At 42.5% G+C, this 16752-nt stretch overlaps 1 protein-coding gene across 8 annotated transcripts in view; it reads left to right on the top strand.

The window, feature by feature from the left end:
• Positions 1-16752, top strand: part of PLEKHA6 (pleckstrin homology domain containing A6) — a 199003-nt gene that overhangs the window by 120412 nt on the left and 61839 nt on the right. The window lies entirely within an intron of this gene.

Here is a 16752-nt window from a genome sequence, read left to right as displayed (position 1 = left end):
GCCCTCGTCAGGGAGGCACGCCCCCGGCACGCCCACCAAAGGGGGCGTGCTGTCAATCAACATCGACAGCACGCCCCCTTTGATCAGACACAACGAGCGAAGGAAAGTCCTCCGCTCGTCGCGTCTGGCGCATGCGCACGATGGAGCTCCCTCCGTCGTGCGCATGCTCAGTGCAGAACATCGACCCACTTGCGAGCGGACAGCCGCTCGCGAGTGGGTCTGAATCAGGCCCAAAGTCCAAACTGCAATCACTTTAAGACCATTACGTTAATTATTGAAACTTTTACATTTTTAGAGAAGGACAATACTGTGAGGCAGTTTGTATATCACTGTAATCTCCCCAGTTGTACTATGCTAGGTGAAATGACTAGTGCATATATAAATCAATCTTGTTTATCATTTAGAAATGTCCCTGTTACTTAACTGTGTTCAGGCCCCACAGCAACTTTTATGTATGTAGATTTCAGGGACTATAGGTCAGATCATGGTTTGTATTATATAGAAGTATGTAGAAAGGGGGCCCTAGACTGCACACCCTGAAAATATATCTAATGGGAGGTGCTACCTGTGGAGACTGTTGTTGCAAACATACAAAAAAGAATTACAGATGCACAACTCCAACATTACTCATTATATATAATAATACATTTTGCAATAGAATTTTGCAAATAATAAAAGAGGTTTTGCATAATGGCCATGGTTATGGGCCCACCCACCGCGCCCAGGTAACCTCTGAGGATAGGTCCCTAACATACTGGGGTTGAAATCCAGAGCGCAGGACACCCCCAAACCAGCCCAGCTGAGCCACCCCAGGGCATCACTCCAATAAGGAAAGGTGAAGTGTAAAAAGGATAGAAGTAGTCAGAACAACTCTGTGCTGTGCTGAAAATAGGTGTCTGTGTGAGATGGGTGTGATGGGGATTGATTGAGTCTGTATGTCCCTGTTTGTTTGTGTGTCCCTGTCTAATCCCAGCAATAAATACACATTGTTTAACCCCCTGACCCTGTGCTGTTTTTACCTTAGTGATAAGATAAGGAGACAGAAATGGAGAACAGAATGTGTCTGGCAGGCTGTCTGCTTGTGTGTTCTATCAAGATACCTTTGTCACTCAACTAAGTTAAATAATAGAGTTAAATGATGGTGTGTATGTATTGCACTCTGGGTGTGATGTACTAAGCCTTGGAGGGAAATACAGTGGAGAGAGATAAAGTACCAACCAATCAGCTCCTGTAATTTTACAGACTGTAGGTACCATTTATCAACAAACCTAAATACCAGCAGCATATTTTGTTTAGTATTCCAGGAATACAAATGAATATGCCACTGGTATTCATCATTACTTACCTCGCTGGCGAGACCAGCGACGTCCCCCTCCATGGCGGCACCCTCCGGTCACCTGCTGGCGGCATATAGCTGAAAGCGACGGACTTCTATGTCATGTGTGACGGTCAGTCTGCACATGTACAAGACAGTTTCCTCCACTTGGAAGGCTCCACTGAAGGTGGAAAGGCTGCTGCAGGGTCCGCATTGCCAAAAACAGCAGTAATCTTAGGTTAACGCTGTTTTTTGAATACTAAAAGGGTGGCATAACCCCTATGACATAACCCCTTTAGTGAGTGCTAAAGGGGTTATGTATCGTTAAATGGTGCACTGTGTTTGAAAAATGACAGTTAGGAGCTGATTGGTTGGTACTTTATCTCTCTTCACTTTATCTCTCTCGAAGACTTAGTACATCTACCCCAAAAACTGTTGCACTCTCATTAAAACGCAGTCATATATGTGAATGTGAATTTAGGATAAACTATACAACTATAACCTACATTAAATGTGACATGTTTACTTACATGGTTCCTATTGTAGTCATGTGAAAATTATATCCACTTTTAAAGCTGCATACACACACAACGATTTTGCTACCAACGATTTTCTGAACGATTTTATAAACGATTATCTGTCAGATTATCTGTCAGATTTTTTAAAGTGAAATGAACGATTTTTTTGAACTACAAACGATTTTTGCATATTAACTTAATGAAAATCGTTGAGTTGGCCAGTCTGAGTGAACTACAAACTACAAACGTGAACGCGCATGAACGATAATCGTTCATCGTTTTAAATTAGAAAGTGAAAAATTTTTTCAACGATGAACGATAATCGATATAGTTTATCAATAATTGTTCAAAAAAATCGTTGTGTGTGTGTGCACCTTTAGAGTTGTTTAGCCAAGAATTAGAAGTTTCTGTTTATTACAGATGTTGGATTACATACTGCCATATCAGGAGCTGTTACTAAAGTTTGCATGTGTATACAAATATATAACTAACACAGCACTATAATACCTGTCTAAAATGTGCAGAGGAGGTAGGGTAGGGGGAAAATGTGTTACTACAGATTAGGGGTGTGCACCGGCCACTTTTCGTGTTTTGGTTTTGGATCTGGATCTTTCTTCGTGTTTTGGATCTGGATTGGTTTTGCCAAAACCACCCTTCCATATTTTGGGTTCTGGGTTTTGTGTTTTGGATCTCTATTTTTTTTTTTAAAAGCATAAAAACAGCTAAAATCACAGAATTTGTGGGTTTTTCTGCTCCTATGCTATTATTAACCTCAATAACCTTAATTTCCACTCATTTCCAGTCTATTCTGAACACCTCACACCTCACAATAGTGTTTTTATGTCCAAAAGGTTGCACCGAGGTAGCTGGATGACTATGCTAAGCGATATGAGAGGGCGGCACAAAAACGTGGCCCATCTAGGAGTGACACTGCTGTGGCAGACAGGATGGCAGGATGGCCTCAAACAGTACATAATGCAAAGAAAAAAAAGAGGTGCAAGATGGAATTGTCCTTGGGCCCTCCCACCCACCCTTATGTTGTATAAACAGGACATGCACACGTTAACAAACCAATAATTTCAGTGCCAGGGTCTGCCACACGACTGTGGCTGAAATGATTGGTTCCATTGGGCCCCCACAAAACAAGCTGGTAATTAATCTGTCCCTGCACAAACTGGCTCTACGGAGGCAAGATGTCGTCCTCATCCTCCTCATCCACCGATTCCCCACCCTCTTCAGTGTTGTGTACATTCTCATCCTCACAGAGTATTAACTCGTCCCTGCTGGAATCCACCACCACAGGTCCCTCTGTACGTTCTGGAGGCTGGTCTCCCTGGAAGAGTTGATAATTCATTTTTATGAGCATCATCTTCTCCACATTTTGTGGAAGCAACCTCCTACGCCTTTCGCTGACAAGGTTCCCGGCTGCACTAAACACTCTTTCGGAGTACACACTGGAGGGGGGGCAACTCAGGTAAAATAGAGCCAGTTTGTACAGGGGCCTCCAAATTGCCTCTTTTTCCTTCCAGTACAGGTACGGACTGTCTGACATGCCTACTTGGATGCTGTCACCGATGTAATCCTCCACTATTCTGTCAATGGCGACAGTATCATATGCAGTGACAGTAGACATGTCAGAAATTGTTGCCAGGTCCTTCAGTCCGGACCAGATGTCCAAACTTGGTCCTGCCTGCCCTGCATCACCGCCAGCGGGTTGCTTAGGATACCTAAGTTTTTTCCTGGCAGCCCCAGTTGCCGGAGAAAATGAAGAAGGAGCTGTTGAAGTGTCACGTTCCGCTTCAGCTGACAGTGTTTTCACCAGCAGGTCTTTGCACCTCTACAGGCTTATGTCGGCCGGAAAGAGAGACACCACATAGGCTTTAAACCTAGGATCGAGCACGGTGGCCAAAATGTAGTGGTCTGATTTCAACAGATTGACCACCCTGGAATCCTGGCAAAGCGAATGAAGGGCTTCATCCACAAGTCCCACATGCCAAGCGGAATCGCTCCGTCTTAGCTCCTCAGTCACTTTCTCCAGCTGCTTCTGCAAAAGCCTGATGAGGGGAATGACCTGACTCAAGCTGGCAGTGTCTGAACTGACTTCACGTGTGGCAAGTTCGAAGGGCTGGAGAACCTTGCACAACACAGAAATCATTCTCCTCTGCGCTTGAGTCAGGTGCATACCCCCTCCTTTGCCTATGTCATAGGTGGATGTATAGGCTAGAATGGCCTTTTGCTGCTCCTCCATCCTCTGAAGCATATAGAGGGTTGAGTTCCACCGCGTCACAACCTCTTGCTTCAGGTGATGGTGGGGCAGGTTCAAGAGTGTTTGCTGGCGCTCCAGTCTTTGGCACACAGTCGCTGAATGGCGAAAGTGGACAGAAATTTTTCGGGCAACCCAAAGCGTCTCCTGCACGCCCCTGTCGCTGTTCAGAAAATTCGGCACCACCAAGTTTATTGTGTGAGCAAAACATGGGACGTGCTGGAATTTGCCCAGATGTAATGCCCGCACAATATTGGTGGCATTGTCAGATATCACAAATCCCCAGAAGAGTCTAAGTGGGAAAAGCCACTGGGGGATGATTTCCCTCAGTTTCTCTAAGAGGTTGTCAGCGGTGTGCCTCTTACTGAAACCGGTGATACACAGCGTAGCCTGCCTTGGAACGAGCTGGCGTTTCTGAGATGCTGCTACTGGTGACGCTGCTGTTGTTGCTGCGTAAGGTGATACATCTACCCAGTGGGCTGTCACAGTCATATAGTCCTTAGTCTGCCCTGTTCCACTTGTCCACATGTCCGTGGTTAAGTGGACATTGGGTACAACGGCATTTTTCAGGACACTGAGGACACTTTTTCTGACGTTTCTGTACAGTCTCGGTATCGCCTGCCTAGTGAAGTGGAATCTAGACGGGATTTGGAACCGGGGACACACTACCTCCATCAATTGTCTAAATCCCACTGCACTAATGGCGGATACCGGACGCACGTCTAACACCAACATAGTAGTCAAGACCTCAGTTATACGTTTTGCTTCAGGATGACTGCTGTCGTACTTCATCCTCCTCGCTAAGGACTGTTGGAGGGTCAATTGTTTAGTAAAAGTAGTGGTGTTCCTACTTCCTCTCTGGGATGATAAACGACTCCCAGCAGCAACAGCAGCAGTGGCAGCAGGAGGCGTAGCAATGCAGGATCCTCCGGAGGAATCCCGGATAGGAGAGTCAGTCATGCCTGTGACATGGCCTGCAGGACTACTTCCGATCCTGGCTAAGGAGGAAATTGATGAGGAGGGAGTTGACGGTGTAGTTTGCAGGCGCTTGGATACATCAGGACAAAGGGATTTAGGTCTCCCTGGACTGCTTACGGTCTTAGCCAAAGTTTCTGAACTTGACAGTAACTTTTTATGAATGCGCTGCAGGTGACGTATAAGGGAGGATGTTCCTAGGTGGTTAACGTCCCTACCCCTACTTATTTCACCTTTACATATGGTACATATGGCAAGACAGTTGTTGTCCGGATTTGGATAGAAATATTGCCAAACCAAAGAGGTGGAATGTTTGGTCTTTTGCCCAGGCATGACCGTGATGGGCTTTTTCATCCCACGGACAACAACTGTCTCCCCCGGAGCCTGATTTAAACAAACCACATCACCATCAGAATCCTCCTCGCCAACTTCCTCCTCAGCGCCAGCTACACCAGTATCCTCATCCTGTTGTACTTCCAACAGTGACATCTTCAATTTGCATATCAGCAAGTGGACTATGGGTGCTCCTTTCAGCACTTGCAGAGGGCGTGCAAATTGTGGAAAGAGCCACCTCTTCCCGTCCAGTGCTGGGAAGGTCAGGCATCGCAACCGCCACCACACTTGGACTCTCCTTGGGGATTTGTGATATCTTCTTAGAACGCACAGTTCTTCGCTGTGCTTTTGCCAACTTAACTCGTTTGATTTTTTTAGCGGGATGAGGGCTTCCATCGTCATGTGAAGCTGAACCACTAGTCATGAACATAGGGATAGACCTTAGCCGTTCCTTGCCACTCCGTGTCGTAAATGGCATATTGGCAAGTTTACGTTTCTCCTCAGATGATTTAAATGTTTTTTTTAAGGTCATTTTCCTGAACTTTGTCATTTGGGATTGTATGTGCCCTCTACTATGACATTGGGCATCGGCCTTGGCAGACGACGTTGATGGCATGTTATCGTCTATGTCATGACTAGTGGCAGCAGCTTCAGCACTAGGAGGAAGTGGTTCTTGATCTTTCCCTATTTTATTTTTATCGGAGAAAGTTTGGTCCTCCATTTATGTTATATTGATATATACGTGCGGCTAAGGCGCACACAAACACAGAAAATAATTTTTTATTTTTGTTGAAGACTAGTGCTCTTTGTGGATTACACCACCCTTTAAGAAATGAGCCAGCCGGCCCTTTACTTATGGGACACAGGCGCACGCTTGGCGCTGCTCCTTTCTTGATGGACGTGCAGCCACAGTGCACACAGGCCCTGATTCAGAGCCACTCGTAAGCGGCAGCTCGTTCGCTCCGAGCGATGTTTGGCCAACTGCGCATGCGTACGGATCGTTATACGCATGCGCGAACCAGTCAGTGCGGTCGAAATTCATGTGCTCGCAAAATAGCGAATGCCTGATAATTTGAGTGACAGAATGAGGCGTATGTGGGTGGTAACAGGGGAAGGTGCTTGAAAACGGGGAGTGGAGATCAGAACGCAGGCGTGCTTAAAGGTCAAAACAGGCGTTTTATGGGTGTGCATAATTAAAACAGCAGCGTCATTGACCACGTCACTGGGTTATTTTATAGCCAGAACTGCTCGCAAAGTTGTGGTAGCAAAAACCGACCACAAGAATAGCGAGCAGTTCATACCCTGTTCGATGTACTCGATTAATCTAATAAATAGCGGACATGACGTAGGATGCGAGCGGCCAGGGGGCGTAGTTTCCCAAAAAACGTCCGCAAGTTTTGTTCGCTCGTTCAGACCTAGAGGCGTGAACAGACCGCAAACAGCAAACGGTTCATTTGAATAGCCACCCCTATTTTCAGGACGAGCGAGCGCTAATTGCGTCCGGCTCTGAATCAGGCCCACAATTTACAAACACAGAAAATATTTTTTATTTTGTTTGGAGTGCTCTTTGGGGGTTACAGCACCCTTTAACGGTCAAGCCAGCCAGCCCTTTACCTATGACACAGGCGCACGCTTGGCGCTACTTTGATGCACGTGCGGCTACTGCGCACACAATTCACAAACACAAAAAAATATATTTTTTTATTTTTTTTGGAGTGCACTTTGGGGGTTACAGCACCCTTTAACGGTCAAGCCAGCTGGCCCTTTACCTATGGGACACAGGCGCACCCTTGGCGCTGCTCCTTTGTTGATGCACATGCAGCCACAGTGCACATAATTCACAAACACAGAAAATATTTTTTTATTTTGTTTGGAGTGCCCTTTGGGGGTTACAGCACAGTTTAACGGTCAAGCCAGCCGGCCCTTTACTTATGACACAGGCGCACGCTTGGCACTACTTTGTTGATGCACGTGCGGCTACTGCGCACACAATTCACAAACACAGAAAAAATATTTATTTTTTGCACTTGGGGGAGCACCCCTGATGGACAGAGCACCCCCTGGACAACACTACAGCACCCCTTTAGGACTGGGACACTGCACAGGACTTTGGAGTGGACACAGCCCCTATGGACAACTGACTGCACAACACAGTCAAGCCAGCCCCTATGGACTTTGGAGGAGTGGACACAGCTCCTATGGACAACAGCAGCAGAGCACAACACAGCCAGCCCCTATGGACTTTGGAGGAGTGGACACAGCCCCTATGGACAATAGCAGCACAGCACAACACTGCACTACACTACACAGCCCAGCCAGCCCTAACTCCCACCCTCCCTCTTCACTGTCCACAGCCGAGTGAGAAAATGTACCTTATACAGAATCCAAAACCTGCGAGACCCGGAAGGCGGGATGATGACGTTTTGCCTCGATTTCAGATCCGAGTCAGGCGGGAAAAGTCGAGCCTGACTTGGATCGGCCTCGGATCGGGAGGGCTCGGGGGGGTTCGGATTTCTGAAATCCGAACCCGTTCACCCCTACTACAGATGGGAGGGTGAGTTCCTACAGTGGTGGGGTGGGGAAGAAGGTGTTACTAATAACTGATGTTTATGTCATAAAAGTCTCATATCCCATAACTGTTTGTACATATATAATATGTGGGTTAATGCATACCCTATTGTAAATTTTACATGGGTATTAGAAGTCAATAAGGAGTTATTATAAGGTTGTGCATAATGTGGTTGCTGAAGTGTTGATCGCTGACTGGGTGTATTTTATGTTGAAAAAAACGCATACAAAAATTGTGTATATACTGTATGCTGATGTGTACAGTGGTACATCTGCAAAATAGGCACCTGGTTTATTTAAGGTATATACACTTTCTTGATTATTATTTCCAGGGGCAGACAAGCACACAGAATAATAAATATGTTCGCAAAATGTGAGGTAATGAAAATTTGTGAGAAAATGTATTCAGAACAGCTGGGGGCTATTTTTTTTGAATAAGAAGAAGGTAAAAGGGTAAAGTCATAGGAGAGGAGGGGGCAGGGACTGGGATTGGAGCCCAATGGGACAATGTGAAAATTGAATGGGTCGGAACCCTGAAAATGTTGTTAAGAAGAAAATGGTTGGGAAACATCGCGGAATGTTGCCCAAGGTCCCAAAGTTTTAACAAAAGACTTGGCCGAATTGTTAATTATTGCCTTTATATATCCCATGTGATAGGAATAACATAAACAGTTAATCTTGGCTGTAAATGATGCAGGATTTTGAGACTTCCAGCTGACCCTAGTTGACAGGTGGCAGATAAAGAAATGTGATGAATGACCTTGGATTGGGCTTTTTGTGTCAGGGGCAACAGGTAGTATTTGGGAGATAAGGGGAGATTAATCAATAAGGTGGAAAGTATCAGGTCTTGACCATACATACACTTTTTTTAACCATGCGTTTTGCTTGAGCTATATGGATTTATTACGAGTCATTAATAAAACTTAAGTGGTAAAAAAGCACACAAAGCATAATAATAGTAATAATAACAATAATGATATATGCTCGAGCAATAAAGAAATCACCTATCAGTGTCAGCAATGCATTTGCAATCAGCCAATCACAAGCGGTTGCTAGTGTTGGCAACTGACCACCCACCAATAATATGACTTTCTCAGATATATTTGAATCTGTTTGCCAGTCTGCAAGTATTCACAATTACACCAATATGCTCTTACTGCACACAGTTTAGAATGCCCCCTCTCCCCCTTTCCAAGCATTCATGCAAGTCTGCAAAGGTGCATATGCATTTGTCTTCGCTGGGAGTTTGAGTTACACCCCTTTTACACCAGAGCTAAAACCTGGGTTATTGCAGGGTTAACCCTGGTAGCTCCTTGGTGTAAAAGGGTACAGGGTTGAATTCCCGGGTCAAGTGACCCGGCAATCCAACTCAGGTAACTTGCAGGGTTTAACACGGGAATGACCCGTGAAACCCTGAAGTGTAAATGGCGCGATCTGGGTCACGATGACCTGGAGTGCGCCACATGCCGGCCAACTTCAGTGGTGCTTGGAGATGACGTCATCTCCAAGCGTCCACTTCCACGCCGGAAGAGCCACACTGCCGACCCGGCTCTGGTGTGAACGGTGCCGACTTGGGAATTTCCTGGGTTGGCGCCGGCTAAATTCCGGGTCTGATCCAGTTTGGAACCCTGTTCCAACCTCCGGGTCAGACCCGGAATTTAGGTATAAAAGCGGTATAAGATAACTTCTCAAGCTGTTGTAGCACTCCATCTGCATCAGCACCATTATTTGATAAATGTACAATATGGGTGTATAAAAATTTGTACTCAAGTTCTCCTAATGGACACTGAAGTCATGAAAACCTGTCTGACAAATTATAAATGCACTGTACAAGCCTGTGTCATCTTCACATTCTGCACCCATCTGTGCTGCCTTCACACACTGCACCACTGTCCTACTCACACTTCTTTCTGTGCCCATTCCACATATAGTATAACAGTCTGTGTCACTTCCACATAGTATTCCAGGCTGTGCCCATTCCATGCAGTATACATTTTTTGTGATAGCAGTTTTGCTTATAACAATGTTAATTCCAAATATTCTTTGTGGTAGGTAAAGTGTTAAATTAGTATATTCCTCCTCCACCTCTAAATTCCTGTAGTCTTTGAGCCCCTTCCATGGATATTGAGGGGCTGCAGATCCTGGTATTGTGTGTCTGGAGGGGGTGCGCATTCTTGGAGCTGTTATTAACTCCAGATGTTTCTTCTCAGTCTCTGGAATCCGGGAAACACCTTATCTTCTGCAGCCTGTTCCAAAAAATACACTTAGGCTGGTCCTGATGTGAGTGAACCCTAAGAGACGGGGGAGGGTGGAGTACTGTGCAGTGCTATGAAGGGACAAGCCTTAAACTAATACACATATACGCTATTGAACAATTAATTTTTTTCTCACTGTCAGTCTTACACTGCTGGTATGGAGCTGTGATTTAGATGTAGGTACGGTATTAGCGCAGAATACCTATGATGCAGTGTAATGTAGCTAATGTTTCTGTCACTTTTCAGGTAGTCGCTTTAGGGCCTAACTAGCACTGTTGGACATGTGTTTGTGTCCTAAAAACGAAATATCAAATATTAAAAGATCTCATTATCTTCATGGCCAAAACAGGTCTTTTATAATAATACAGATAAATGACAATAATCACAGCGATCAATAGTTATGAAAATGTAAAGCAATTTTTCCTCTCGCCAGAGATGCTGCTATATATATGGTACACGTGGTTCTATCTTTACTTTATCACCACGCCATAATTATATAACATTTATGTATTTAGTAATAGTTATTTATATAGTGCACACATATTCCGAATGGCTTTGCATAGAATATTTAGTCATTCACATCAGTCCCTACCACATGTACATACACACAGTCACACACGCATGTTCTTTGCCAGAAGCCAATTAACCTACCCGAGTTTTCCTTTTTGATTGTGGAAGGAAAATGTATTACCCGGAGGAAACCCACACAAGCACGAGGAGAACATACAAACTCCATACAGTCAGGGCCTTGTTGGGAATTTAATACAGGACTTCAGTACTTCAGTACTGTGAGACCGCAAGTTCTGCAAGCTAATCATTGGTCCACTGTTCTGTCCCCAAATTGTAATATGTCACCCACATCACCAGCCTGGGATCAACATAACCCCTATCCTCCCTAGTCTGTGTCTCACATGCCACCTTCCTCAGTAGTCTAAATACTACATGCCCCTTTCTTTACCTTCTCATGCCCTAAATGTCTCCGTCGCTCACCAGACTTTGCCCTACATGCCCATCTCCCACATGCCTTCCTCTTCACGTGTGCTCTTAATGTGAAGAGGAACTAGCCACTACTGTAGTAATGATTTACCATGGGGTTGGCAGGGAAGTCTTGGAACACAGTTCCTGATACTGAAGTGTCAGAGTGACATCCTGTCACACTGCTGTGCCACTGTAGCTGTAGTGTAATGTTGAATTGCAGTGACAGTGTGTAAATATGTGACATTGATATATGCCATAGGTTTCAAAAGCGTCCAAATTACCAGTGGCCAGGAGGCCAACATGTAGACCTAATGGAGATCATTATTACTCATTACTATTTATGGCTGATCTAAATGGCACACATAATCATGATGGCCAACTGTTCAACAGCTCAGATTGCAGATTTGTTAATGGCTGCAATACTCTTTGAAAAAATGACACAATGTCATTGTGACTTTTTTATACCATACATTTGTGTAATCAATGTCATACAAGTTTCAGCATTTTAGTTACAAAAGTATATTCAACCATTATGCCACATTGCTTCTTTTAATTCTAGCTAGCAAAAGTGGCACAGCTGTGGCCTGTTGTGTTTTTTTTTTTAATAAATCATTGTGACATACTGTGATGAATATTTGGGATTATTGGGATTTTAGTGGGTGTAATGCTGGCCATATTGGAATATTAACAGTGATACTGGGCAGTTGGCAATATATTGTGTGTGGCGTGTCTCACCAAATGAATGATCAATATTATTACAATCAATACAAAATGCATGATTATTGGCCATGTTAGTGAATATCTTTTTTTAATTCAGTAAAGAAATTATTTTATGTGATCTATTTAGTCATATATAGTCAATATAACCATTATCCTATAAATAGCCTGTAATGGGATGTCTGTTTTACATATTTATTCCTAAAATAAAAAAATTAATACAAAAATGTAGATATTCTCAGATTGATCTACAACTGGCATTATAATGACTCCAACTCTAAAGAAGCATTTATTTTCCACTAATATTTATTTGTTGTTTATGTTTGTATAGCTGGTGTGGTATAGTGATTAGTACTGCTGTCTCATACCACGGAGGCTATTAGTGTTCTATTCCAACCATCAAGGCCCAGTGTTTAAATGGGGGTCCTCTGGTTTCCTAAAACAATCCATAAACATACTGGTAGGTTAATTGGTGCCACTGGTCCATGGTCTTATGTTTTTGGCATTCTCTACAAAGTGCTGCATAATATGTGTGCACTACACAAAAAAATAATAATAAATAATTATGCCTATATTCTAAATGGTTAATTCTATAAAGATAGCTCAATATCTATATTTGTAGAAATTTTACAAAATAATTGTAATAATATATACACTTGGGCCCTCATTCAGAGCCGCTCGCTAGCGGCCGTACGCTCGTTCCGAGCGATGTTCGCACATCTGCGCATGCGTACGGTTTTTAGTACGCATGCGCGAACCAGTCAGTGCGGCCGAAAATCGTTTGTACGCTATATAGCGAGTGCCTGCTATTTTGAGTGACAGAATGAGGCGTATGTGGGTGGTAACAGGGGAAGGTGTTTGAAAACGGGGGAGTGGAATTCGAACGCAGGCGTGCTTAAAGGTCAAAACGGGCGTTTTAAGGGAGTGCATAATTAATACAGCAGCGTCATTGACCACGTCACTTGTTTTTTTTTAACTCAGAACTGCTCGCAAAATAGCGGTTGAAAAAACCAACCACAAGAATAGCGAGCAGTTCATACGCTGTACGATGTACTCGATTAATCTAATAAATAGCGGACATGACGTAGGATGCGAGCGGCCAGGGGGCGTTTTTATCAAATAAACGAGCGTATGTTTTGCTCGCTCGTTTAGACTTAGAGGTGTGAACAGACTGCAATTTGCGAACGGATCATTTGAATAGCCACCCCTTGTTTTTGAACGAACGACCGCAAATAGCGAACGGCTCTGAATGAGGGCCTTGGTCTATACATGAATACATGTTGCTAAATGGTACACCAGTGATGTATCTGAATAGTAATGATGCTCTCACTCTCTGTACTCTGTGTACTTAAAAGGGATGCTGCATTGTACAGTGGATTTTCACATGTATATTCAATACACAACAGAACTAATGTTGTACACTTCTACAACATTAAACTATAGTACAGAGATTGATCCTGGATAAATTATGCTATAGTTTAATTTAGGGGATTTTCTTGCTTTTAGCAAGTGATTTTAGGTTAGGGCGGGGATGGGCCAGCTGAGGCCATCACAGCAAAACCCTCTAATGACAGGATTAAGGTCACTAGAGCCTGGAAATGTGAGTGAAATCTTCCCCCTGCTGGTGATAAAGTTTAGAGCAACACATGGGCACTTGTAGTTTTCCAGCCAGGGCTGATTCTAAACATTATTTTAAGCAGAATTATATTAAAATATTTGTTAATAATATTTATTTATATAGCACAACATATTACATAACACTTTAATGAGAATATTCACATTTTCCATCACTGCTGAGAGATATTTACTGTATTATTATTATTTATCAAATTAAGGCAATGTGTTATTCAGAGCCCAAAAGATTAGCTGCAATAGTAGAATAAATGTATATACTTTAAGCAGTTTCCCATTGTAGCCTATAGAATCCTACTTCAGTGGCCAGCTTCATTATTGTAAGGCACCTGCTAACATCCCTGACAGAGGGCATGGTTGAGTAAGCTGATATGTCCCGTGATGCTTAAAATTGACTGTTAAGTAGATAGGAGCTGAGAGGTAAAATAAGCTTTATTGCTTACACAAAGTGGCCTGCTTTCCTCTCATTTATCCTGCTGTATCCTTTTATGCCCAGGACACAAGCATGTGCCTCCCCCACATCAGCTGCCTCCCACATCACCTCTAAGGGCTGCTAGAACATGCTTAAGTTCCGAGTTGGCGGTAGGGACAGGTACGTACTTACTCCCATTTAACACCCTTTATGGAAGGCCTATCCAACAGACTTGGCAATTTGAGATGAATCAGAGGCTTAGCTAGGTTCTGTGATTTAACACCCCTGAAGACAAGGTGAAGAAGACTGTGCTGCATTGCAGTACTTAATGCTACAGAAGTAGCTGAACTCACTGCTTTATAGTTGCACAGAATAATGTAGCTTTCAACCCATTGCTTTCATGAATGCACCCTGGGTTCTGCGATGTGTAATATATTCTTTTTGATTGCATTCTTTTTGATTTGTTTTTATTCTATGATGTGTCTTGTCATTCTGACTAATGATGACATTGTTATGATGTTATGCATATCGCAGCCAGGTGTCCTGTCACCTTTTCCCAGTTGTGAGTGACGTGGAAGCCACACAGAATAGCTACAAAGTAAGGCAGGAAACAAGTACAGTCAGGAGAAGTGCTGGTGGAATATTCTGAATGTACAAACAGTACAAGAACCGTCCTTGTTCAGGAAATAGAAGGGTGATGACATGTTAAACATTAACAGTGATGCAATCTACATGTCTTGCTGTTTTTCCACTAAACCATCATTGTGATAGTAATAACATATGCCGCCTATATTTTGCTTTTAATAGCACTGAGCAATTTACAAACAATTACACAACAAATACAGCATTGAATAATGTAGGGAACAGGCATTTGTCTTATGATTATGACATCTATAAAGATAGATAGGAGGGTTAAATATGTTTTACTAGTGTGTGATGTCTCTGTATTGTGACAGACATTTGTACAATGCATAATCTTCTTCATTCATAGTAAACACTAGAACACAGATTAATATCAGCCTTGGTGCTACTTTTGGTTGTGACACTCCTACTGGATAGCATTGTAATTCATTTGCAGAAATTATGTGCATGTAATTTGTCTAATTAAAGAAATGCAGATTTAAACCACTCAACACAATTCTATCCTACCACTTCAAAAAGAAAAAAATGAATAAATATTATTTCAAGTAGAAATAATATTGGTCTGGATACCACAGAGGTGTGTCTATTCCTATAACGTAACTAATTATACCTCAGAACTTGAATCATATTTAGAGCTTATGACTGTATCTATTTCAATTAACTGAATTATTTGTGCACTTTACCAAACCAGCTCTTATGTAAATATAGTGTGTACCTTTCATTATATGTTTTGAATTGCAAGATCCATGCTCAGAGCAATCTATATAAGTAGGATTTTTTATCATTCAGTAATATATGTTTTACTTATGGTATTTTCTGGTCGTGAATCTGCTAGGTCTTGGCCTTTCTAATAAGCCACTCAGGATATTAATAAATAAGAAAAATATAATTTCATTCCATTTCTTTCAAATTTGGTCTAAAACTATAATTGATGACTTTCTATTATGTATGAAAGGCTGTCATTATTGAGGTATTAGTGAGTTAATGCATAAGTCTGTATTTTGGTCTTATGGGGGGCATCCACTAGATGATAAAGTTGAACAATTGAACGATAATGATAAAATCGTTCGATAATCGTTCAAACATTGTTTGAACATCGTTTGCAAATCTTGCAGTAATTGTTTCTAACGATGTACGATGTGCGCTCCCGCTGGTCGTTTGATCGTCTCCTCCATCGACTGAACATGAAGGTCATTTTCACTTGATTGTTTAAAAATCGTTTACACATCGGTCACACTGAACGATCAAACGATGAACCACTATCTGCCCACTATAGCTGAAAGCTCTCAATCACAGATTCAAACAACATAGTTTATCGTTAGATCTTTTGCAAATCTTTTGCACATTGTTCAGAGTGGAAGATCAAATTTCAGGGGAAACTTCAAGGGAAAATCGTTAAGAGGTGGGACAGGGATAAAATCGTCTAGTGGATGCCCCCCATTAGCCTTATAACGTAACAACATTGACTCTCAGCCATAAGTCTGGAATTCTAGTGTTTCCCTAAGGTTAAATTATGAAATAAAACCAAAATTGTCTATGCTGATTCTTTTGAAAAATATGGGTGATTTAAAGCGACCTGTCATTTACACACAGTTGCACATTGAAAAGACAGCATGTAATAGCTTATGCTTTCATTTACTTTGTGTGCACTGTTGGACATTTCTTATGATATTCAGCTTAGTACATCAGCATGAAGTTGGCCATCTTCTTGACAACTATGAATATTTATGAGTATTAATGAGAGTGTGAACTGCCCATGTACTGGCAAGAGCATGATCACTGTGCTGAGAAACTTCCTATCTCCTCATCTAGCTGACTGCTTTGCATTGATTGGCCATGAACGATCACATGAACTTACTGTTGCACAAAGTTCTATCCACACTTAACAGCTAATTTAACTAGTGCCTATAGCATTTGTGACCCAGAGCGGGAGGAACAAGGGTTTACAACTGCTTTTGCTTTCAACAACGATATATGTGTTATTATCTTTATATTGCAATTAAGCCTCTCCTCGGGCTGTACTATTAATGTTAGTTGTTTGAAAAGGACAAGTCTACTTTATAGGTGCTAATTTGTCAAAAATATTATTTTTTAATTTGGTCTGTCCCAGCCAAACAGGTGATGATAGGGACATTTTTTTAATA

This window comes from Taudactylus pleione, unplaced genomic scaffold, assembly GCF_031769625.1.
Source record: "Taudactylus pleione unplaced genomic scaffold, aTauple2 ptg000814l, whole genome shotgun sequence".
NCBI lineage: Eukaryota > Metazoa > Chordata > Amphibia > Anura > Myobatrachidae > Taudactylus > Taudactylus pleione.
The sequence above is the reverse complement of the archived record's forward strand: the minus strand, read 5'-3'. Positions and strand labels throughout refer to the sequence as shown.